The following is a 26,382-nucleotide window of genomic DNA, read 5'->3' as shown; positions in this document are numbered from 1 at the left end:
AGCGATGGCGGCGGCCATCTTGCATCCGATGGCCGCCGGGGGAGGGGGGTTAGTGACTGGCTACTAGGGGGGGGGCTGATCTGGGGTCTGATTCACCTATTTCATCTCCCCCCACCGTGGATTCACGGTGGGGGGAGATGAAAAGCACTGCAGCGCCGGCCCATTAGTGAGCGCCGTATCGGCGGTCACTAAGGGGTCAACTTCCGGCATCCGGGCCCGGCCCGGATCTCGGCAGTTGCGGCGAGTGCCCGGCTATCACTGACAGCCGGGCCCCGCCGGGGATGACAGGAGTGCAGCTCCTGCGCCCCTGTCATCCCGTGGACGTACCGGCACGTCCATCTGCAGGAACTACATGCAGATTTGGCCGTGCCGGTACGTCCAAATGCGGCAAGGGGTTAAATGCCATAATTGGTATTGATTGCTGATGTCGGTCATTAGCGGTGGGTGTTTGGTGCAGATAGCGACAGCTGTGTGTGGAGCAGACACATGTCCCTGAGTGTAAAACATTCACCCTACCCAACTATATAATCACACCTAACACCTGATATTCACTGTCATTATTAAAATTAGATTCACACACATTTGACTATTAACTAAATTGTCAGACAAATTATAAACTCAGGAATGGGTTGGTGTATAAAGAAAATGGTGTGTAATCGGGGGGCCTTAAAGTGACACTGCCTTTTTACATTTTGACTTCTCTACACAGGTGTAAGGGTAAATTTAGCAGTTTTTATACCTTACTTTATATCATACATCATGGTGCTTGTTCCAGTAAAAAGTCACCTTTTATCATCGGTGATTTGTGCTACCTGGGCGGGCTTCACGGACAAAGCGCCACTTAGCCCTGCCCACATCTCCACTGTAGGCCCCGCCATCATTGGTGCATAGGCCCTGTCCCCTCAGCGGCCATTGGTATGGGCTGACCTAGAGGGGGTGGGGCCTAGACCTTTAGGCTGACCTATTTCAATGGCCATCGAGGGGGCGGCACCTATGCACGATGACGTCATGGGGGTGAGGCCTACGATGATGATGTGGGTGGGGCTATTTGGGGCTTTGGTTGTGAAGCCCCGCCCAGGTAGCACAATTCACAGATGATAAAAGATCACTTTTTACTGGAACAAGCACCATGATGTTTGATATAAAAAAAGGTATGAAAACTGCAAAATTTACCCTTTATACCTGAGGAGAGTAGTCATAACGCAAAAAGGGGGTGACAGTGTCACTTTAAGCTATTTCATAATAATAATTTTTTGGGGGGTTGGCTACATGTCCTCTTTAATTTAACCCCTTCCCGCTAAAGTTAGTAAATGTACTGACTTGTAGGATGATATTTCCAGCACCAGTCAGTACATTTACTGACCTGCTTCCGATGCTCGCTGTTTACACAAACAGTGCCCGGGAGCTGCAACTTAGCTGTCAGCTGATAGCTTAGTGTAACAGTTTGACAGTTTAGTGTAACTGCCTCTGGACCCCCAAAGGGGTCTAGCATCGGCAATCGCTGGCATTGATGGATCTGTAACGGTAATTGGTATGGTAAAAAATACATAGGATTACATTGGAGTCTCTGGAAAGAAAATGAAAATGTTAACTTTTCACTCCTACTTTGCAGTTATTCCTGTGAAATGCCTTAAGGGTGAAAAAAGTGTATGAATGTCAATTTCAATACTTGAAAGGGTGAAGATTTCAAAATTGGGTAAATTATGGGGGTTTCTAGTATACAGGCCTCTAAAATATACTCCAAAACTGAACTGGTGCCTAAAGAATTTCTGAGTTTGAAATTTTCAAGAAAATGTTGAAAATTGCTACTAAACATTTATGGCCTCTAATATCCTAAAAAAGTAAAAGCATGTTCACCAAATGCTGTTAATATAAAGTAGACATGTTATAGATAGGAATTAATAAATAATAAATGACGTTTTCCTATTTTCCTTATTTGAAGAGACTTTCAAATTTAGAGAAATTCGCTTTTTTAAAATTTTTAACAATATTTTGGAGTTATTTTATAGATTCTATAGATTTGTGTGTTAAATACAGTAAAATTATCGTCTACACTGATTCTTTAGGTTCCGCTACAAACCCTCTTCCACATAAGAAGACTAGAGATGAGCAAATTTGCTGAAGTTTGGGTTCGTATGAACCTGAACTATCGGCTTCTAAATCCTGCTGTCTGCAGCCTCTGTAAACAGGGTGGATACAGCATAAAGACCGCCTGAAAAACTGGGATACAGCCTATGCCAATGTCTGTATCCCAGTTTTCCAGGCGGTCCGTAAGACTGTATCCACCCTGTTTACAGAGGCTGCAGACAGCAGGAATCAGAAGCCGATAGTTCAGGTTCATACAAACCCGAACTTCGGCAAATTCACTCATCTCTAAAGAAGACACCAGTATCATAAATGGCAAATATTATATGGTTGCACTTCGGTGCATTCTCTACATTTTATGTGCACTTTCTCAAAATAAATACCATTTTGTAGAATTATCAACAAGGTCATATGGAACATAAACCTTGGTTGTACTAATTATCCTTAAAAAATAATAAAATTAAATATAAAGACAGATGTAAATGGTTTAAATAAAGCATAAAAAGCCATAACCTTAATGGAAGATGGTAGCATTAAAATATTTAACTGCAATATGTCAGTTCTCACCTATCAATTTTAAAGATTAAAAGGAAGTCTAACATTAAACATTTCAGTCTTGATTGCAAATATAATTTAGTAGGAGGATAGAAAATGGGGAAATGACATTGATTTGGCTGTTAAGACACTTTCATTAACCTAATTCAACAGGTTTTCTGCTTATTTAGCTTATAGAGATTGGCTCTCTGCACAAGAGTACTGAAAATGTCAATCCTTAGTATTAGAATTTTTTATTCTTTACTTAAAGTTACAACATTGACTCAGATTTACTAAAACTGTCCAATTTTGGCCCAGACAGTCTACAAATGCCCTGGATTTGTCAAAGCGGCTCAGGCTGTTTGGTTTAAGTTTAAACCCACTATAGATAAACTGCACCAGTATCTTGTAGGTGCATCTTTTCTACAAGGTATAGCATCTTAACCCTCATCTCCTATTTGCTCAAGCCACACCGCTGTGCTGAAGCCATGCACCTATTTTATCGAAGACACGTCCTCGTGTCTAAATAGGGTCTACATAGGTTATAAAACTTAATAAATGTTCTATCTGATGCATTAGAATCAATGGAGCGTTTCACAGAGAGGATATGGTCCCACTGGGGGGTGGCGGGCCTGCCCCCGTGCATAGAGCCCAGCTGGCGCATGGCAAAAAAACAGCGATGAGCACAAGAGTTGGGTGGCATTTCAAAAAAAGGACTGTACCACTAGGATCCCTGCATCGGCACCAATCGGCTCATGTAAAAAAAAAAAATTAAAAAAGTAAGGTACCTGATGACATTCACTTTCAGGAAAAGTCACTTTAGTAGATGAAGAAAAAAAAAATTGAAATTTTAACCCTTTGAGGACAAGGCCCAAAATGACCCAGTGGACCACACAAATTTTCATTTTTGCATTTTCGTTTTTTCCTCCTCCCCTTCTAAGGACTCTAGCCCTTTCAGTTTTCTATCTACAGAGCCATGTTAGGGCTTGTTTTTTACAGAAGTAGTTGTACTTTGCAATGGCATCTTTCATTTTACCATAAAATGTATGATGGAACCCCAAAATTAATATTTATGAAGATTTAAATAGGTGTAATCGTAAGAAGAATGCAATTTGATAATGTTTGGGAGATTCTGTGTCTACGTAATGCACTATATGGTAAAAGCGACATGATACACAACCATATGCAGGTTTACACAGATTCTCTAATGTATTTTTTTTTTTATGAAACCCCTTTTTTTTTCCAATTAATTATTAACAAAATGGGTATATTGTGATGCTTCTAACGGTTTTATTTTCCACCTGTATGGGGTGTCACTTTTTCCACCATGATCTCTAGTTTTTATTAATACCATATTTGCGAAGATCGGATTTTTTGATCACTTTTTATAATTTTTTTTTATACAGTATATAATGTAACAATCTGCACACTTTTTTCGCTCTTTTATGCCGTTCGCCGTTAGTGATGACGCTTGTTATATTTTAATAGATCGGACAATTACGCACGCTACGGTATATTGTATGTTTATTTATTTATTTATTTTTAAATGTTTTATTTATATAATGGGAAAGGGGGTTGATTTGAACTTTTATTGGGGGAGGGGATTTTGGGGTAGTGTTATAATATTTTTTCCTTTTTTTTTACACATTTTAAGTCCCTTTGGGCGACTTTTACATACACTTGTGTGATAATTCACACTGATCACTGCTATGCCATAGGCATAGCATTGATCAGTGTGATAGGCTATCTGCTCATTGAGCCTGCTTGTGCAGCCTCAGTGAGCAGATTACTGATTGGACCACGCGGAGGCAGGTGAGAGACCTTTGGCGGTCCATTACAACGATCGGGACCCCCCCAAGACACATACATTGTTAAGTGACAGGGGACCCCCCTTTCACTTACACTTAAACGCCGCGATCGCAACGTTTAAGGGGTTAATGACACACTGCTGCACAATTGCTGTAGCCTGTCATTAACGGTGAGGTGCCAGCTCCGGAGCGCGCTTCATAGGTCAGGGCGTACAGGTACGCCCAAAGTCGTCTGGGGACAGACTTTCAGGGTGTACCTGTATGTCCTAGATCGTCTAGGGGATAACAAATTAATTTAGTTGAAAGATTTTGTGAAAATAGACACCGGTCCAGAGCAAAATTACATAGCAACCTGTCAGATTATGCACAGTTGTTACTTTAGGCCTAATTTACCAAAGTCTGTGCAACATAGAAACATAGATGACTGTCGGAAAAAAAAGACCACTTGGTCCATCTAGTCTGCCCTTTTTAGTATTTCCTTTCTTATTATCTTAGGATATATGTATATCCCAGGTTTAAATTCTGTTATTGTAGATTTACCAACCACATCTGCTGGAAGTTTGTTCCAAGCATCTACTACTCTTTCAGTAAAGTAATATTTTCGCAGATCTTTAGATCTTTTCCCCCAACTAACCTCTCACTGTGTCTTCTTGTTCTTGAGTTCAGTTTTTTACTAAAAATACTTCCCTCCTGAACCCTATTTAGTCCCTTAACATACTTAAAGGTTTCAATAATGTCCGCCCTTTCCCTTTTTTCTTCCAGACTATACAGATTCAAATCCTTAAGTCTTTCTACTTAACTATTTACGCAACACAACTATTTAATAAATCAAGTGCACAATCTAAAATTACACTAAGGAACAAATGACAAATAGACCAAACTTCAAAAACACAGCAAATGTAACATTGCCATCTTTTTTTGCCTGTATTTAAAGGAGCAGCAGCACTGCAAGTCATGTTTAATAAAAGACTGGCAACCTAGACACCCTGGGGTAGATTTATAAAAAGGGTGTAAAATGGTGGTAACTGGTGTAAGCTGTCCACAGCAACCAATCACTAGTGTTGATCGAACTGTTTGTTCAAGTAAGTGTTCCAGTTTGAGTTCAACTTTAAGCGCCTTTTTGCCAGTCAATCAGTGCAGAGCAAATAAACGTGTCAGAAATGTCATTGCTGAGGTGTAGGGGTCTCATTGGCTGCTAAAATCACATGACCATCTCATATATATATATATATCACTGTGAGGTGTTCTGGGCACCATTTTCTGCTCACTCACTGTGCTGCACAGACTGCTCTCTGTCTGTCTGTCTGTTCGCATGCTGCTATTTAGCTTAGTTAGTTATTTACTTACTTTAGTTATTGGGGTGTTTAGCAAGCTCACTGACTTAGGGACAATCTCAGGGACTTAGGGACAAGCGTAGACTTAGTTAGATAGCATTTCCCTCTCCATAGACAGCAATACTTAGATTTGGTACAGCTGGTTGACCGCCATTATTTTTCTATTCACACTCAGTGCCCAAAAGTCCATTTTTGACAGTTTTTATTGCTGAATAATAGTATAAAAAAAGTCTTCCCATCTGTCATACGCATCAGTCAATCAATCATACAGATATATATCCAGAAAATAGAGTTCTCTCTGTTGCTAAATCTTTCTTAATAGCAAAAAGTGTAATTTTCACAGGGGTATATAGCCCACCCATAGCTTTTCATCTTTCCAATATCAAAGCTGGGTGACCTCCGTTATACTGACTACTATTCAAGATGCTAGGAAAGCTGGGTGACCTCCATTATACTGCGTACTATACAAGATGCTAGGAAAGCTGGGTGACCGCCATTATACTGCCTACTATACAAGATGCTGGGAAAGCTGGGTGACTGTCGTTATACAAGATGCTAGGAAAGCTGGGTGACCGCCATTATTTTCTTATTCACACTCAGTGCCCAAAAGTCCATTTTTGTCAGTTTTTATTGCTGAATAATAGTATTAAAAAGTCTTCCCATCTATCATACGCATCAATCAATCATACATAGGAGTTGCTTAGTTAAAAGTTCATTTGTGTCAGTTTTGGGGGTGAAATACTGTTCAAAAATACTGTGTGTTATTGTCATATACATACACTACCGTTCAAAAGTTTGGGGTCACCCAAACAATTTTGTGTTTTCCATGAAAAGTCACACTTATTCACCATCATACATTGTGAAATGAATACATAATAGAGTCAATGCATTGACAAGGTTAGAAATAATGATTTGTATTTGAAATTGTTTTTACATCAAACTTTGCTTTCGTATATATATATATGTCCAGGAAATAGAGTTCTCTCTGGTCACAGGGGTATCTCCTAGGTGACCAAAGCTAGGTGATCGCCATTATACTGACTACTATACATGAAGCTAGGAAAGCTGAATGACCGCCATTATACTGACTACTATACAAGATGCTAGGAAAACTGGGTGACTGCCATTATACAAGATGCTAGGATAGCTGGGTGACTGCCATTATACTGACTACTATACAAGATGCTACGAAAGATGGGTGACCTCCATTATACTGACTACTATACAAGATTTTGGGAAAGCTGGGTGACCTCCATTATATTGTCTACTATACAAGATAATAGGAAAGCTGGGTGACGTCCATTATACAAGATGCTGGGAAAGCTGAGAGACCACCATTATACTGACTACTATACAAGATGCTAGGAAAGCTGAGTGACCTCCATTATATTGACTTCTATACAACATGCTAGGAAAGCTGAGTGACCTACAACTGGCGTCACTGCTGCCTCAGATCTGCTACGTCACTACTGCCTCAACTCTACTATGCCACTGCTGCCTCAACTTTGCTATGTCAGTGCCACCTCAACTCTGCTATGCCAATACCTTACTACCTCAACTGTGCTACGTCACTGCTGCCTCAACTCTGCTACATCACTGCCGACTTAACTCTGCTACGTCAACTCTGCTACATCACTACCTTACTACCTCAACTCTGCTATGTCACTCTCTCAACTCTGCTATCTTAGTTATCCATTAAAAGGAATGAAGTATTTTACCCTCTTAATTTATTTTTTCTGTCATTCTTAGAGCCACTTTTTCTTCACTAAGTTGTTCCATGTATCCAGTTTAGTCTTTTGGATTGTAATTCCAGCTTCTCCTGACCTGTATAGGTATAAAAACCCGAACATCTTCCATTGACTTTACTACCGTTCGAGGTTTGACTCGAACTCGAACATTTTACTGTTGAATCATCGCTACCAATCACAGCTCAGCTTTCAGCTCAGGTAAAATGAAGGAGGAACCGTTATCCTCGTGTGTGATTGTGAGCGGAATCACATTCTCAAAGGTTGCAACAAGACCTTTACTCCTCCACTATTCAAAGAACTTCCAGACCTGCTACTCATAATGAAATTGTTTAAAGTAACATGGTATCCGACTAGAAATAGAGTGGTTAATACTTCTGAAGACATGCATAAAGGGCCATGATTGCTGCCTATAAATTAAGACAGCTATCAGCGGTGTAGACAAGATGCAAAACCACCTGTTCTAACCTTTTTGATGGAATGTCAAATGCAGCCTGTTACCAGTATAAATCAGGTGCATCACTTATTAGGGCGCTATAAATCTTATACTGACACTTAACCTTTAAATGATTGCATATTCTTGATCACCTACTATGGTAGTACAATATCTGTAAGCAAAAAGATTTTTCTAAGTCTAAAATCAGGTAAAGCTTCTGAATAGCGTTATAATTGGCTCTCAACATGCTTACTTTCAATTGCAAATAATATACAATTTACAGAAAGCAAAGTACAGACAAATCTGTTCAGATGTTTGAATTGACAAGTGAATGTCTTAAATTATCTAAGATATTTAAAGATTCCATTCTACACTGCTGCTCTAAAATGCAAGGATTCACACTATATTATAAAACATTGCTGATATATATTGAAACCCTGTATAAAAGAGATGTCCCAAAAAATGGAATAAAGAGCAATGAAAAATTTGCAGGCATCCTGAAATTTTATGTAAACATCTGTTTATTCTGCAAAATTAAAGCCTTCATAAAACTTTGTTCATACAGTTGTGCTCAAAAAGTGTACATACCCCAGCAGAATTTTTGCTTTCTTGTTCCTTTTTCAGAGAATATGCATGATACCACAAAACTTTTTTTCCTCTCATGCTTAGTGGTTGGGTAAAACCATTTATTGTCAAACTACTGTGTTTTCTCTTTTTAAATCATAATGACAATCAAAAACATCCAAATGAGGCAATGTTCACACGTTTTTTTCACCTCCGTTTAAAATGACGTCCGTTATTTTGAGTCTAAAATAATGGACGTCATTTAGCTGTCTGGCCTCCCCATAATGCAATGACTGGTGTTTGCAAAAGACGTCGGAAAATAATGATCATGTTAATTTTTTTGACGTCCGCGGTAAAAACGTTCATTATTTGAAGCATTGTGTGCATTGGACGTCTGTCTTTCCATTGACTACAATGCATTGCCATTGCAGTCAGTTAAATCGCGGCAAAACTGTTTTTTTTAAATATCAAAATCAGACGCCTTTTCTCTATTTTTGATGTTGTGTAAACATAGCCTGACCCTGATGAAAAGTTTACATACCCTGGTTCTTAACCCCTTAAGGACAGAGCCTGAAATGGCCTTAATGACAGAGACAAATTTTATGAATATGACCAGTGTCACTTTAGTCATTAATAACTTCGGGATGCTTTTACCTATCCGGATGATTCTGAGATTGTTTTCTCGTGACATATTGTACTTTACATTTCTGGTAAATTGGAGTCGATAATCATAACAAATCTTTATGAAAAAAACCCAAATAATGTGAAAAAATGTGAAAAACTGCATTTTTCCAACTTTGAAACTTTTTTGCGTATACAGAAAGTGGTTATACCACATAAATTATATATTAAATAGCATTAGCAACATGTCTACTTTATGTTGGCGGCATTTATTAAACGATCTTTAATTTTTTTTAGACAATAGGAAGCTTAAAACATTAGCAGCAAATTTCCAAATTTTCAGTAAAATTTCAAAATCAGATATTTTTAGGGACCTGTCCAGGTTTAAAGTGTATTTGAGGGGCCTGTATGTTAGAAAGCCCCACAAAGCACCCCATTTCAGAAACTGCACCCCCCACACTCTGCAAAAGCATATCCATAAAGTCTTTTAACCCTTTAGGGGAGTCACAGAAATAAAAGCTAAGTGTGTAAGAAATTTGAAAATTTTAATTTTCTGTGCAGAGATTTTATTGTAATCCAATATTTTTCATAATTATAAACCTATTACCAGAGAAATGCACCCAAATAATTATTGCCCCGTTTCTGCAGTTTATAGAAATACCCCATATGTGGCCCTATTGCGCTATTTGACGCAACCACAAGCCTCAGATACAAAGGAGCGCCTAGTGATTTTCAACGCCTCCGTTATATTTGGTCATTTCTGACTGTACCACTTCAGGTTGGCAGAGGCTCTGGGGTGCCAAAATCTAAAAAACACCCCTAAAGGGACACCATTTAGAAAACTACACCCCTCAAGGAATGTAACAAGGGGTGCGGTGAGCATTTGGACCCCACAGGTGCTTCACAGATTTTCCGAACAATATGGCATGAAAAAAGAAAAATTTATTTTTTACACTAAAACGTTGTTCTAGCCTTCAATTTTTCATTTTCTTAAAGGGATAAGAGGAAAAAAAAGACACAAAATGTGTAGCGCAGTTTCTCCCGAGTACGGAAATACCCCACATGTGGCGATAAAGTGCCAAGGGGGCGCAGGACGAGCCTCCAAAGGGAAGGAGCGCCAATTGGCTTTTGGAAGCTGAATTTCACTGGAAAGGATTTCAAGGGCCATGTCGCATTTACAGAGCCCTCGTGCTGCCAAGACACTGGAAACCCCCCACAAGTGACCCCATTCTGGAAACTACACCCCTCAAGGAATCTAACAAGGGGCACAGTGAGCATATGGACCCCACTGGTGACGGGCACAAATGTGGAACAATGTGACGTAAAAGTAAAAAATTTCATTTTTTCACTTTCATGGCACAAATGTGCCCGTCATCAAGGGGTCCATATCCTCACTGCACCCCTTGTTAGATTCCTTGAGGGGTGCAGTTTCCAGAATGGGGTCACTTGTGGGGGGTTTCCAGTGTTTTGGCAGCACGAGGGCTCTGTAAATGCGACATGGCGTTCATCATCCATTCTAGCCAAATCCAACCTCCAAAATCCAAATGGCGCTCCTTCCCTTTGGAGGCTTGCCCTGCGCCCACATGGCGCTTTATGTCCACATGTGGGGTATTTACGGACTCGGGGAAAATTGCTCTACACATATTGTGTTTTTTTTTCTCTTTTAACCCCTTGTGAAAATGATAAATTCAAGGCTAAACCAACATTATAGTGTAAAAAATGTAATATTTCATTTTCACGCCACATTGTTCCACATTTGTGCCCGTCACCAGTGGGGTCCATATGCTCACTACACCCCTTGTTACATTCCTTGAGGGGTGTAGTTTCCATAATGGGGTCACTTGTGGGGGGTTTCAACTGTCTTGGCAACACAGGGGCCTTTTGAATGCAACATGGCCCCTTAAAATCCATTCCATCCAAATCCAGCCTTCAAAAACGAAATGGCGCTCCTTCCCTTCGGAGGCTTACCCTGCACCCGAATGGCGCTTTATGTACACAAGTGGGGTATTTCCGTACTCAGGGGAAATTGCTCTACACATTTAGTGGTTTTTTTTTTATCTTTTAGCCCCTTGTGAAAATGAAAAAATCATGACAAGATTAATGATTTAGAGTAAAAATTTTACAAAAATTACACTAAATGTTGGTCTAGCCTTGATTTTTTCCATTTCCACAAGGGGTTAAAAAAGAAAATTAACACAAAACGTGTAGGGTAGTTTCCCCTGATTACGAAAATACCCCATATGTGGGCATAATGTGCCATATGGGCACAGGGCAAGCCACCAAAGGGACAGAGCGCCATTTAGAGGCTGGAATGGAGGATGGAGGCCATGTCGCAATTACAAAGCTCCTGTGCTGCCAGGTCAGTAGATACCCCCAACAAGTGACCCCATTCTGGAAACTACACCCCATAAGGAATCTAACAAAGGGTGCAGTGAGCATATGGACCCCACTGGTGACAGGCACTTACGTAGAACATGTGCCGAGAAAATAAAAAATACCATTTTTTTCATTTTCACGTCCCAAATGTGGCCGTCACTTGGGGGCCATATCCCCGCTGCCCCCCTTGTTAGATTCCTTATCGGGTGTAGTTTCCAGAATGGGGTCACTTGTGGGGGGTTTCTACTGTCCTGGCCGCACAGAGGCTTTGTAATTGCATCATGGCATCCTCTAATGGGAATGGCGGCCATACCTATTTAGCTGGGAAAAAGGGACAATTCTAATTTATTTGGGGGTATTAGGCCAATTATTAGTTTATAAGGTTGGAAATGACAGGTGTCCATCAAATTCAACCTGTGTTGATCCAGATGAAGGCAAAAAACCCTCGTGAGGCAGACGACAGTAGCCTCATCAATGGGAAAAATTCCTTCCCGACTCCATAATGGCGATCAGAATAATCCCCGGACCAACGTGACCCCTGAAATAGGAATAAGGGACAGAATTTAGATAATGTAGAACCCCAGTGACGTGTGGTGCGCCTTGGAGCGATCCAGTATGCAGAGGCCGGGGTGATCAGGACAGGCGTCACACTGGAAATGGTGTCCTTCCTGATCCCCCTGTTACGCCACACTCTGCACTTCTTCTGGGGTCTCCTGTTCTCCAGTGTGGGGGACGTCACCTGGAAAATGTTGTCCTGGTGCGATACGGGGTCCCTCATATCCAGAAGCGCTGGGTCCGCTCCATGGCTGCTAAATATTAGGGCGCTATTACTACTTCTGATATGTTCGGATCGTGCCGCAAGCTACAGTAGCTCGGGCAGCGAGGGACCGGAAGAGGGGGTGCTGGTATAAATGTTATCCCCGTACAGGTGGTAACCTTTATCCAGCAGTGGGAAGATCAGTTCCCGGACGATCTTCCCACTTGTTCCGAGGATGGGAGGGGAGGGGGCATCTGGGGCTGGATTCGGGTGTTCCTTCCTACATACACTCTAAGGGTACATGCACACTGCGGAATCGCGACAGATAACCCTTCGTGCATTCCGCAGTTGGCACCCGCCGGCGGACTGATGCAGGCGCACGTCTCCGTCCGTTAGACTCCATTCTATGCACGGGCGGATTCCGCTCTCCGTCCAACGTGTTCATTCTTTGGATGGACGACGGAATCCGCCCGTGCATAACATGGAGTCTATGACACGGATGGAGACGCGCGCCTCCATCAGTCCGCCGGCGGGTGCCAGCTGCGGAATGCACAAAGGGTTATCCTTCGCCATTCCGCAGTGTGCATGTACCCTAAATCTGTAAGTGTACCCAGAGGTACTCTCACAGAGTTTGTAGAATTTCACACCATACCGTCATCTCTTATTGGGACGGTACTGGCGGAAAAGACGTGTCTGGGGGGCAGCGTACGCTACGCTACCCCCAGACACGTCACTGGATGATGAGGATGAATGGAGGAAAGAACGATCCCCCCCATTCATCCTCACTGGCTGTTTCGGTGTCGGAGGCAATAATAACGTATCCCTCTGACACCGAAAACACCCTGGGGGCCATCTTTATATGGGGACTAGTATATGGGGTATGTAGTGGTGTAGTGTCAAACTTTATTCAATGTAGTGTGGTGTAATGTAGTGTTTTTTACGTGTTTTTTTACAGTAAGTATAAAAAAAAATCTACGCCAACAAAGGAGTTGCTGATAAATGCCGCACTTATGTGCGGCACTTATAAGCAGACCGTGGCAGTAGAATATAGAAAAAAAACACCCTACGCCAAAAAGGAGGAGTTGCTGATTAGCAGCGCACTTTCGTGCGATGCTAATCAACACTCAGCGGCGATAGGGTGCGGAAAATAGAAAAAAAAAAATTGGGGGAAAAAAAAAACACTTTTTCTATATTCTGAATATCCCTGTAGCTGCTGATAAGTGTATTACACATATCAGCCGCTAGGGGGCAGCAGAGCGCAAAATCCGGAAAATGACGAGGCTGGAGCCGAAAATAGCCGAAAGAAGACGATGAGGACCGCCGGAAAGACCCGAAGACCGAACGGAATGACGGAGGACGCCGCGAACCCGGAAGCCGCCGATCAGGAGCCCGGGACAGGTGAGTAATGTACAAATACCTGCTCTGGACCCCTCGGCTACCTAGCTGAGGGGTCCAGGGCAGGTATTTACTATTTTGTGGGACTCTGATCGCCGTGCCACCGGCCTGATCGCCGTGAACGGCCGGCCGGCCGTTCACAGCGATCGGGCCGGTGGCACGGCGATCAACATTACTTTTTACAGTAATGGCGGTCGGTGCCGTCCTCGGACAGCACCGACCGCCATTTTTTTCCGGGTCATCGGGTCACCGATGACCCGGAAAGGTTCCGATCGCCGCTATTGGCTGATCTGAATTGATCAGCCTATAGCAGCGATCGTAAGCACAGGGGGTGTTAACCACCCCCCGTGCCGAGAAGCTATGATGGCCTGCTATGATTTATAGCAGGCCATCTTCCCCGACCGCTGTGTGTGAACACGCAGCGATCGGGGAAACATCGGGCGTAAATTTACGCCCTGATGCGCTAAGTACCAGGGCGCCAGGGCGTAAGTTTACGCCCGATGTCGTTAAGGGGTTAATACTGTGTATTGCCCCCTCTAACTTTAATGACAGCTTGAAAACTTTTGTGGTAGTTGTGGATGAGGCTCTTCTTTTTCTCAGATGGTAAAGCTGCCCATTCTTCTTGGCAAAAAGCTTCCAGTTCCTGTAAATTCCTTTGCTGTCTTCCATTCACTGCGTGCTTGAGATCTCCCCAAAGTGTCTCAACTATACTGAGGTCAGAAGACTAAGAACCTTCACTTTGCTCTGATATCCAAGGAGTTGATAATGCCAGTCAGCAGTGTTCAAACTGTGATTAAAAAATCAGAGGCTCTGTAAAAACAAAACCACAGTCATGTAGACCAACAAAAATTTTGTCCAGAACTGCCAGGGAGATTGTTGGGGATGCAAAAAAGATACCATCAGCTGAAATATAGGACTCTGAAAAATAGTGGTGTGGCTGTTTCAAGATGCACAACAAGGAGGCACTTGAAGAAAGTGGGCTGCATGGTTGAGTCACTAAAATAAAGCCATTATTGTGCAAATGCCACAAAGTATCTCACAATATGCCAAACAGCACAGAGAGAAGCCTTAAAACTTTTGGAACATGATAAATTGGAGTGGTGAGACCAAAATCAAACTTTTTGGCCACAACCATAAATTTTACATTTGGAGAGGTGAGAACAAGGCCTATGATGAAAGGAACACCATTCCTACTGTCAAGTATGGAGGTGGATCACTGATGTTTTGGGGATGTGTCAGCTACAAAAGGCACAGGAAACTTGTTCAGAGTTGAAGGAAAGATGAATGCCCCTGTCATTGGCTACAGCAGAACAAAGTAAAGGTTCTGGAGTGGCCATCTCAGTCTCCTGGTCTCAGTACTACTGAGCCACTCTGGGGAGATCTTAAGAAGAAATAGCAGCTTTATCATCTGAGAAAAACAACCACAAAAGACTTCAAGCTGTCATTGATGTTATAGGGGGCAATCCACGATATTAAGAACTGGGGTATGTAAATTTTTAATCAGGGTAATTTGGATGTTTTTAGTTGTCATTATGATTTAAAAAGAGAAAACACAGTAGTTTGACAATAAATGGCTTCACCCAAACGCTAACCATGAGTTTTTGTGTTATCATTAGAGATGAGCGAACCTCGAGCATGCTCGAGTCCAGCCGATCGTTCGGCATTTTATTAGCGGTGGCTGCTGAAGTTGGATAAAGCTCTGAGATTGTCTGGAAAACATGGATACAGCCAATGACTATATCTATGTTTTCCACATAGCCTTAGGGCTTTATCCAACTTCAGCAGCCACTGCTAATCAAATGCCGAATGGACTCGAGCATGCTCGTGGTTCGCTCATCTCTAGTTATATATTTATATTCTCTGAAAAAAGGACAAGAAAGCAAAAATTCTGCTGGGGTATGTAAACTTTTGAGCATAACTGTAGATATACAGTACATCTCTTTTGACTTGCATAAAATGGTATATATTGCTTTTTTGTCTTATTTTGCGAAGTGTGAGAAAATGTTACCTTGTGTCCTGTATTCTGCGTGTCCCGGATAGGAATCTGTTTGTTGTTTTAGGGTCGTATTAGACAGCCCAATATTTAGGAGAAAGTGAGCGCCAAGATGTCAGGTCAGCACTTGCTTGCGTCTCATTCCCCACTTGGGCGGTGAGGAGCAGGGAGATGTAGAAGGCCTATAGAAGATAGTGGCGGTCTACTGCCATCACTCCTATTACACAGAGCAATGGTCAGCAGACTGCCACTGTCACGATCGTGATTTTGGTTCATGCTTTAGAACAACAATCAGCCGATATCATCAGCCTTTAAACATGAACTACTACACTAAATGTTCATCATCCGAAATATCCGGTAATCAGCCAAGTATGGCCAATGATTAGAGATGAGCAAACCGGTTCGGCCGGTATGGGATCCGGTTTGGATTTTCCCAAAAATCCAAATGGCAGCCGCCATTCTAGAAAGCAGGAAGTGTTCTGGGTGGGAAAAACATTTTCCCATGATGCCCGGAACACATCCAATCAGCAGGGATCTTGCACTAGCCCACCCCCTGTGTGACGTCGGTATTGCTTTAACCCCTTAGTGACCGCCGATACGGCTTTCTACGGCGGTCACTAATGGGCCTTATTCTGCTGCCATCAGCTTTTTACGGCGATGGCAGAGAATAAGGCTGCGGGGCCGGGACGGCCCCCACCCCATCCCCCCGGCTACCGGAGGTAGCTGAGGGGTTGGGGCAGTGTGTGCGGTCCGTCCCGGCCCCCCCCCCCCTTACCGACGATCGCCGCTATTAACGTTATAGCGGCGGCCGTCGGTAAAGAGGATTACCGGTGCCGCCGCCACCTTTCATCTCCCCCCGCCGTAGATTCACGGCGGGGGGAGATGAAATAAGTGTATATCAGACCCCAGATCAGACCCCCCTAGTGCCCCGATAACTAACCCCCCTCCCCCGGCGGCCATCATTTCCAAGATGGCCGCCGCCATCGCTGTGAACCGACTAACGTCGGTTCACAGCGATTAAAAGGTTAAAATGAATGAAAGCCCCATGCTCTCCGCCACCGGAGGTAGCGGAGAGCATGGGGCAGTCATCGGGGACCCCCCTGTGGGGTCCCGGTACAAGCGATCAGCGGTATATACTATATACCGCTGATCGCTTGTACCATGTGCTCCCGGCACTTTTTATCCCCTGTCACCATAAATGATTGGTGACAGGGGATAAAAAGTGATGTCCCCCCACCCCCCAAGTTGCCCCCCACCCCCCCTGTCACCCCCGTCCCCCAGTCACCCCCCCCCCTTCCCCATATACGTTACCTGCTCCTGGAGCTCCTTCCTCCTCGACGTCCTGGCTGGTTATGAAGTGCGCATGCGCTTCACAACCAGCCAAGCTCTGAAAATTTAAAGTGACAGAGACCAATTTGGTCTCTGTCACTGAACTATGATTACTGTGATAGAAAATATCACAGTAATCATAGTAATACAGTGAAAATGAATGTATAAAGTACAAAAAGTGACAAACATACAAAAAAATAAAACACACACTTTTTATTATAGTAATAATTGCAGTTTACTCCCAAATCACCCCTAACCCCTCCCCAGATTACCCGTAACCACCGCACGTTGCCCATAACCACCGCACGTTGCCCGTAACCACCGCACGTTGCCCGTAACCACCGCACGTTGCCCGTAACCACCGCACGTTGCCCGTAACCACCGCACGTTGCCCGTAACCACCGCAAATTGCCAGTGACCCCCTCCAGATTGCCCGTAACCACCCCAAATTACATGTACCCACCCCAGATTACCTATAAGCACTTCAGTTTATCAGTAACAATCCCAGATTGTCTGTAACCCTTCCAGGTTGCACATAACCCCCCCAGGTTCCCCGTAATCATGCCAGATTACATGTAACCCCCCACCAGATTGCACGTAACCACCGCGCGTTGCCTCTGACCACGCCACGATGCCTCTGACCACGCCACGATGCCTCTGACCACGCCACGATGCCTCTGACCACCGCACATCGCCTCTGACCACCACACGTCGCCTCTGACCACCCCAAATTGCCAATGACCCCCTCCAGATTGCGGTGCCCATGTCAGATAACAGGTATCCACCCCAGATAGCCTATAAGAACTTCAGTTTATCCATAACCACCCCACATTGCCCGTAACCACCCCACGTTGCCCGTAACCACCCCAGATTGTCTGTAAGCACAGCAGGTTGCCCGTAACCAGCCCATGTTGCCTGTAACCACCCCAGATTGTCTGTAAGCACTGCAGGTTGCCCGTAACCACCCCACGTTGCCCGTATCCACCCCAGATTGTCTGTAAGCACTGCAGGTTGCCCGTAACCACCCCACGTTTCCCGTAACCATCCCAGATTGTCTGTAAGCACAGCAGGTTGCCCGTAACCAGCCCACGTTGCCCGTTACCAGCCCACGTTGCCTGTAACCAGCCCACGTTGCCTGTAACCAGCCCACGTTGTCTGTAACCAGCCCACGTTGCCTGTAACCAGCCCATGTTGCCTGTAACCACCCCACGTTGCCGTAACCACAGCAGGTTGCCCGTGACCACCACACGTTGCCCATAACCACCACACGTTGCCCATAACCACCCCGCGTTGCCTGTAACCACCCCACGTTGCCTGTAACCACCTCAGGTTGCCCATAACCACCCCTGGTTGCCCGTAACCACCCCACATTACCTGTAATCTCATTTTTTTTATTTTATTTTAGTAACTGCGCTATTCTAATAACCATTACTAGCTGCGGTTTTGCTCCTGTAAATTGGCGCTCCTTCCCTTCTGAGCCCTGCTGTGTGCCCATACAGTGGTTTATGCCCACATATGAGGTACCGTTTTACTCAGGAGAACCTGCGTTACAGATTTTGAGGTGAATTTTCTCTCCTGTTCCTCGTCAAATTGAGAAATTTCAAACTAAACCCAACATATTATTGGAAAAATTCGAGTTTTTCATTTTTACTGGCCAATTTTGAATACTTTCCTCTAATACCTGTGGGGTAAAAATGGTCACCACACACCAAGATGAATTCTTTGAGGGGTGCTCTTTCCAAAATGTGGTGACTTTTGGGGGGAATCTATTCTGCTGACACTACAGGGGCTCAGCAAACGCACCTGGCGCTCAGAAACTTCTTCAGAAAAATCTGCACTGAAAATGCTAATTGGCGATCCTTCCCTTCTGAGCCCGGCTGTGTGCCCATGCAGTGGTTTATGCCCACATATGGGGTACCGTTCTACGCAGGAGAACCTGCTTTACATATATTGGGGTGACATTTCTCTCCTGTTCCTCGTGAAATTGAGAAATTTCAAACTAAAGGAACATATTATTGGAAAAATTCGAGTTTTTCATTTTTACTGTCTACTTTTGAATACTTTCCTCAAATACCTGTGGGGTCAAAATGCTCACCACACCCCAAAATATATTCTATGAGGGGTGTACTTTCCAAAATGGAGTGACTTATTGGGAGATTTTACTCTGTGGACACTACAGGGGCTCTGCAAACGCACCTGGCACTCGGAAACTTCTTCAGCAAAATCTGCATTGAAAAAGCTAATTGGCGCTCCTTCCCTTTTGAGCCCTCCTGTGTGCCCATACAGTGGTTTACGCCCACATATGGGGTACCATTGTACTCAGGAGAACCTGCGTTACAAATTTTGTGGTACTTTTTTCCTCTTGTTCCTCGAGAAATTGAGAAATTTCAAACTAAAAGAACATAATATTGGAAAAATTTGAGTTTTTCATTTTTACTGTCTACTTTTGAATACTTTCCTCTAATACCTGTGGGGTCAAAATGGTCACCACACACCAAGATGAATACTTTGAGGGGTGCACTTTCCAAAATGGAGTGACTTATGGCGAGATTTTACTCCGCTGGCACTACAGGGGCACTGCAAACGCACCTGGCGCTCGGAAACTTCTGCAGCAAAATCTGCATTGAAAAAGCTAATTGGCGCTCCTTCCCTTCTGAGCCCTCCTGTGTGCCCATGCAGTGGTTTATGCCCACATATGGGGTACCATTGTACTCAGGAGAACCTGCGTTACAAATTTTGGGGTACTTTTTTCCTCTTGTTCCTCGTGAAATTGAGAAATTTCAAACTAAACGAACATATTATTGGAAGAATTCGAGTTTTTCATTTTTACTGTCTTCTTTTGAATACTTTCCTGTAATACCTGTGGGGTCAAAATGGTCACCACACACCAAGATGAATTCTTTGAGGGGTGTACTTTCCAAAATGGGGTGACTTATGGGGGGTTTTCTCTCTGCTGACACTACAGGGGCACTACAAACGCACCTGGCGCTCAGAAACTTCTTCAGCAAAATCTGCATTGGAAAAGCTAATTGGCGCTCCCTTCCTTCTGAGCCCTGCTGTGTGCCCATACAGTGGTTTACGCCCACATATGGGGTACCGTTGTACTCAAGAGAACCTGCATTACAAATTTTGGGGTGCTTTTTGTCTCATATTCCTTTTGAAAATGAGAAACTTTAATCTAAACGTATATATTATTGGAAAATTTAAATTTTCAATTTTTTTGCTGCCTAATTGTGAATACTTTCCTCCAGCCCCTGTAGGGTTAAAATGCTCATTATACCCCTAGATTAATTCTTTAAGGTGTGTAGTTTCCAAAATGGGGTCACTTATGGGGGTTTTCAGGATACCAGACTTCTAAATCCATTTAAAAAAAGAACTGGTCCCTAAAAAAATCAGTTTCACGAAAATGTGATAATTTGCTGATAAATTTCTAAGCCCCATAACACCCTAAAAAAGTAAAATATGTTTACCAAATTATGCCAGAATAAAGAAGACATATTGGTAATGTGACTTAGTAACTAATTTATGTGCTACGACTTTCTTTTTTTAGAAGCAGAGAATTTCAAAGTTCATAAAATGCAAATTTTTTTAATTTTTCATGATATTTTGATGTTTTTCACAAAAAACACACAAAGTAGTGACCAAATTTTGCCACTAACATAAAGTGCCATATGTCACGAAAAAACAATCTCAGAATCGCTAGCATACGTTAAAGCATCACTGAGCTATAAGAGCATAAAGTGAGACAGGTCAGATTTTGAAAAATTAGCCTGGTCATTAAGGCCCAAACTAGCTGCAGCACAAAGGGGTTAAAAGGAGCGGTCACATGACCGCACCACGCAGTGTGTGCAGAGAGAGAGAGAGAGAGAGAGAGAGAGAGGAAGCAACTGTTGTTGTGTACTACAGACTATTGAGAAGATATTGTGGTAAAAGAAAGCAAAGATTAGGAAATCGGAGAGGAGAAACATCTGGTGATTGAGAGAGAAAGATAGAGAGGGCGAAATATAGATAGATTAGGCATAGGACAGCAAAGGGTGCGCAGAACCAAAACGTGCTGTACAGATATACAAGTCCTATACTTCTGATAGTGTGTATATCACATCCGTCTTATCCTGAGAGACAAAAATGCCTGGTGCAGGTGTAAGCATTATATCTTAAAAAAAGTGCTATATACTGTGTGTGTATATATATATATATATATATATATATATATATATATATACACACACACACACACACACACACACTACCGTTTAAAAGTTTGGGGTCACCCAAACTATTTTGTGTTTTCCATGAAAAGTCACACTTTTTCACCACCATACATTGTGAAATGAATAGAAAATAGAGTCAAGACATTGACGAGGTTAGAAATAATAATTTGTATTTGAAATAACATTGTTTTTACATTAAACTTTGCTTTCATCAAAGAATCCACCTTTTGCAGCAATTACAGCATTGCACACCTTTGGCATTCTAGCTATTAATCTGTTCAGGTAAGCTGCAGAAATTGCACCCCACGGTTCTAGAAGCAGCTCCCACAAGTTGGATTGGTTGGATGGGCACTTCTGGCGTACCATACGGTCAAGCTGCTCCCACAACAGCTCAATGGGGTTCAGATCTGGTGACTGCGCTGGCCACTCCATTACCGATAGAATACCAGCTGCCTGCTTCTGCTGTAAATAGTTCTTGCACAATTTGGAGGTGTGTTTAGGGTCATTGTCCTGTTGTAGGATGAAATTGGCTCCAATCAAGCGCTGTCCACTGGGTAGGGCATGGCGTTGCAAAATTGAGTGATAGCCTTCCTTATTCAGAATCCCTTTTATCCTGTACAAATCTCCCACCTTACCAGCACCAAAGCAACCCCAGACCATCACATTACCTCCACCGTGCTAAACTGATGGCGTCAGGCATTCTTCCAGCATCTTTTCATTTGTTCTGCGTCTTACAAACCTTCTTTGTGATCCAAACACCTCAAACTTGGATTCATCTGTCCACAACACTTTTTTCCAGTCTTCCTCTGTCGAATGTCTGTGTTCTTTTGCCCATCTTAATCTTTTTCTTTTATTGGCCAGTCTCAGATATGGCTTTTTTTTTTGCCACTCTGCCCTGAAGCCCAAAATCCCGCAGCCGCCTCTTCACTGTAGATGTTGACACTGGTGTTTTGCGGGTACTATTTAATTAAGATGCCAGTTGGGGATTCTTCTAAGAACAAGAATAGACTGTCGAGTTTCAGATGAAAGTTCTCTTTTTCTGGCCATTTTGAGCGTTTAATTGACCCCACAAATGTGATGCTCCAGAAACACAATCTGCTCAAAGGAAGGTCAGTTTTGTAACTTCTGTAACAAACTAGACTGTTTTCAGATGTGTGAACATGATTGCACAAGTGTTTTCTAATCATCAATTAGCCTTCTGAGCCAATGAGCAAACACATTGTACCATTAGAACACTGGAGTGATAGTTGCTGGAAATGGGCCTCTATACCCCTATGTAGATATTGCACCAAAAACCAGACATTTGCAGCTAGAATAATCATTTACCACATTAGCAATTTATAGAGTGTATTTGTTTAAAGTTAGGACTAGTTTAAAGTTATCTTCATTGAAAAGTACAGTGCTTTTCCTTCAAAAATAAGGACATTTTAATGTGACCCCAAACTTTTGAACGGTAGTGTATATATATATATATATATATATATATATATATATATATATTTATATATATATCTACAAAATTTCTATACTTGGACCCTTCCGATTGATAGCGTGTATATGACATCAGTCTTATCCTGAGAGACAAAAATACCTGGTGCAGGTGTAAGCATTTTATCTTAAAAAAGTGCTTTATATATATATATATATATATATATATATATATATATATATATATATATAGCACTTTATACTTTATACTTGGACCCTTGTGATTGATGTGCATATCACATCCGTCTTATCCTGAGGTATATAAATATATAAATATATATATATATATATATATATATATATATATATATATATATATATATACACACATACACACACACACACACACACACACACACACACAAACACAATTTCTATACTTGGACCCTTCTGATTGAAAGTGTGTATATCCCATCCGACTTCTTCTGAGAGACTAAAATACCTGGTGCAGGTGTAAGCATTATATCTTAAAAAATATATATATTGTAGACATGTCACTGGAAAAGTGTTCGAGGGGAGGTACATCTCACCCAGGCTACTGCATATGGTGAGATGGTAAATCCAGGAGAGATCTGTCACTCAGCAGTATTATGCTGCTGAGTTGTTGTTTCCATTTTTACGGACCTGGATTTACTGGAATGGCGGGTAGGTTGGTAGTGGGACCTGCCATTCCCTTCCCCCCCGATCCAGTTCGGGTGTTGCGGCCAGGTGTGCCCTGATGAGCCTACACGAGGGTAAAAGCTCTCACAGTGTGCAGAGTGTTAGCTCTCAGCAAGTCCAGGAGTTTTTGGACTCTACCTTAACACCTAACGTCCCTGAACCCCTGTACTACTGGGTGGGAAAATTAGATGTCTGGCCACAACTCGCTGAATTTGCTTTGGACATACTCTCCTGTCCGACCAGCAGTGTGTCATCCAAGCGAGTTTTCAGCGCAGCAGGTCATATTGTCAGTCCCAGGAGAAACAGATTGTTCTATGATAGTGTGGAACGTTTGACTTTCATCAAAATGAACGCCACATGGATAGATAAGGACTTTGTGACACCTGCTCCTGATACCTCAGAGTAGGATTTGGTCCTGTTGTCACCAAGATGTAGGACCTTTTCTGCATCTATTATGGCCTATTTGTGTACTAGACCTTACTGGTCATTCCACCATTCCTGCTGCCCTGCTACCTCATTATTCTGCTTCTGATGCTCATGTCACCCCATTACAACTGCTACTCCTGCCCTGGCCTCCATCTTGGCTACTGCTAGGCCTTCACTGGCATCCATGTTGACTACTGCTGTGCTTGCCCTTGTCTCCTTGTTGGCTACTGCTGGGCCTTAACTGGCATCCAGGTTGGCTACTGCTGTGCCTGCCCTTGCCTCCATGTTGGCTACTGCTGGGCAGGGGCGTAGCTAATGACTCCTGGGCCCTGGTGCGAGAGGTCAACTTGGGCCCCCCCCCTTCCTCGACCAAGTGATGCTATTGGTATATGTGTATTATATATATATATATATATATATATATATATATACACACCAAGACAGATATTACGAATAACGATCTTAAGATAGGAAGAGAAAATATTATCACCACACATATTACCGCCATATTGTTACTGACCAAATCCTGTATACTAAGACCAATAAAACATAGTACCAGATAGCAAGTAACAAATAATTCCACCACATACTGACTAACACCACCACTGCTACTGACTAACACCACCACATACTGACTAACACCACCACATACTGACCAACACCTCCGCTGCTACTGACTAACACCACCACATACTGACTAACACCACCACATACTGACTACCACCACATACTGACTAACACCAACGCTGCTACTAACACCACCACCTACTAACACCACCACTGCTACTGAATAACATCCACTGTACACGTATCACCGCATCCAGTCATATAGAGGTGGACGCAGCTCCACACAGGCTCTAGACACCATATACATTACAGTGCAGTTACATCAGGTGACTCACAGGGGACGTCTTCTCTGATCGGAGTTCTTCCCTCTTCATCTTCTTCTCCATCTGCTCTCGGCCATTATGAGAACTTCTCCGAGCCACAAATCCACAGAATCTGCCAGACAGACATATTAGACTCCTCACTCTGACACCATCGTAATCTCTCTACAAACTGCACATTTGTATTGGCCTCATTTAGTGGGTAACCCTGACACTATGTGACCTCCTTATAGTGTATGCCCTATATGTAGCCTCCTTATAGATGCCCCCTCTGTGTATCCCCCCTTATAGTATATGCCTCCTACTATGTAGCCTCCGTATAGATGCCCCCTCTGTATATCCCCTCTTATAGAAAGCCCCCTCTCCCCCTATGTTGCCCCCCTTATAGATGCCCCCCCTTATAGATGGCCCCTTCCCCCCCTTATATATTGCCCCCTTATAGATAGCCCCCTCTCCCACCCTCCTATAGATGGCCCCCTCTCCTATAGATGGCCCCTTCCCCCCCTTATAGATGGCCCCCTCTGCTATAGATGGCCCCTTCCCCCCCTTATAGATGGCCCACTCTCCCCTCTCCTTATATAGATGGTCCCCTCCCCCCCCCTTATAGATGGTCCTCTCCCCCCCCTTATAGATGGTCCCCCTCCCTTATAGATGGCTCCCCTCTTCCCCCCCTTATAGATGATCCCCCTCTCTCCCCCATTATAGATGATCCCCCTCTTCCCCCCCATATAGATGGTTCCCTCTCCCCCTTATAGATAGTCCCCCTCTTCCCCCCCTTATAGATGGTCTCCTCCCCCCCTATAGATGGCCCCCCTCTCCCCCCCCCCCTTATAGATGGTCCCCCTCCCCCCCTTATAGATACCCCCCCTCTAGAAGGTCCCCCTCTCTTGCCCCCCTTTATAGATGGCCACCTTTCCCCCCTCCTTTATAAATGGCTCCTTCCCTCCTATAGATAGCCCCCAAAACAAATAAAAATAAATAAAAAAAACACACACAACTCACCTAACAACGCGCTCCTCCGGCGATCCTCTTCTTCTTCAGCCTCCGTCTGCCCCGGATCATGCCCCGGGTGTCGCGTCCTATCCCCGGCAGCGCGCGCATCATAGAGTTCCCTGTGCTGGGACCTCCAGCACAGGGAGCGTCTCTAATGTGCGCTCCCTGTACCGGAGCAGTGAACTCTATGATGCGCGCGCTGCCGGGGATAGGTCGCAACACCCCCGGCAGCAGCGCATGATCCGGGGCAGACGGAGGCGGCCTCTTGTGACCGCAAGCAACACAATGCTTGCGGTCACAAGAGTGATTGATGAGGGGGGGCCTCAGGGGCCCAGCGGGCCCCCCCTTGTGGCGGGCCGGGTCGCAGCGGCGACTGCTGCGACCCTGGTAGTTATGCCACTGCTGCTGGGCCTTAACTGGCATCTAGGTTGACTTCTGCTGTGCCTGCCCTTGCCTCTATGTTGGCTACTGCTGGGCCTTAACTGGCATCCAGGTTGACTGCTGCTGTGCCTGCCCTTGCCTCCATGTTGGCTACTGCTGGGCCTTAACTGGCATCTAGGTTGACTACTGCTGTGCCTGCCCTAGCCTCCATGTTGGCTACTGCTGGGCCTTAACTGGCATCCAGGTTGACTGCTGCTGTGCCTGCCCTTGCCTCCTTGTTGGCTACTGCTGGGCCTTAACTGGCATCTAGGTGGACTACTGCTGTGCCTGCCCTTGCCTCCATCTTGGCTACTGCTGGT

Source organism: Dendropsophus ebraccatus, chromosome 2 (genome assembly GCF_027789765.1).
Source record: "Dendropsophus ebraccatus isolate aDenEbr1 chromosome 2, aDenEbr1.pat, whole genome shotgun sequence".
Classification (NCBI taxonomy): Eukaryota; Metazoa; Chordata; class Amphibia; order Anura; family Hylidae; genus Dendropsophus; species Dendropsophus ebraccatus.
This window is presented reverse-complemented; position numbering follows the sequence as displayed.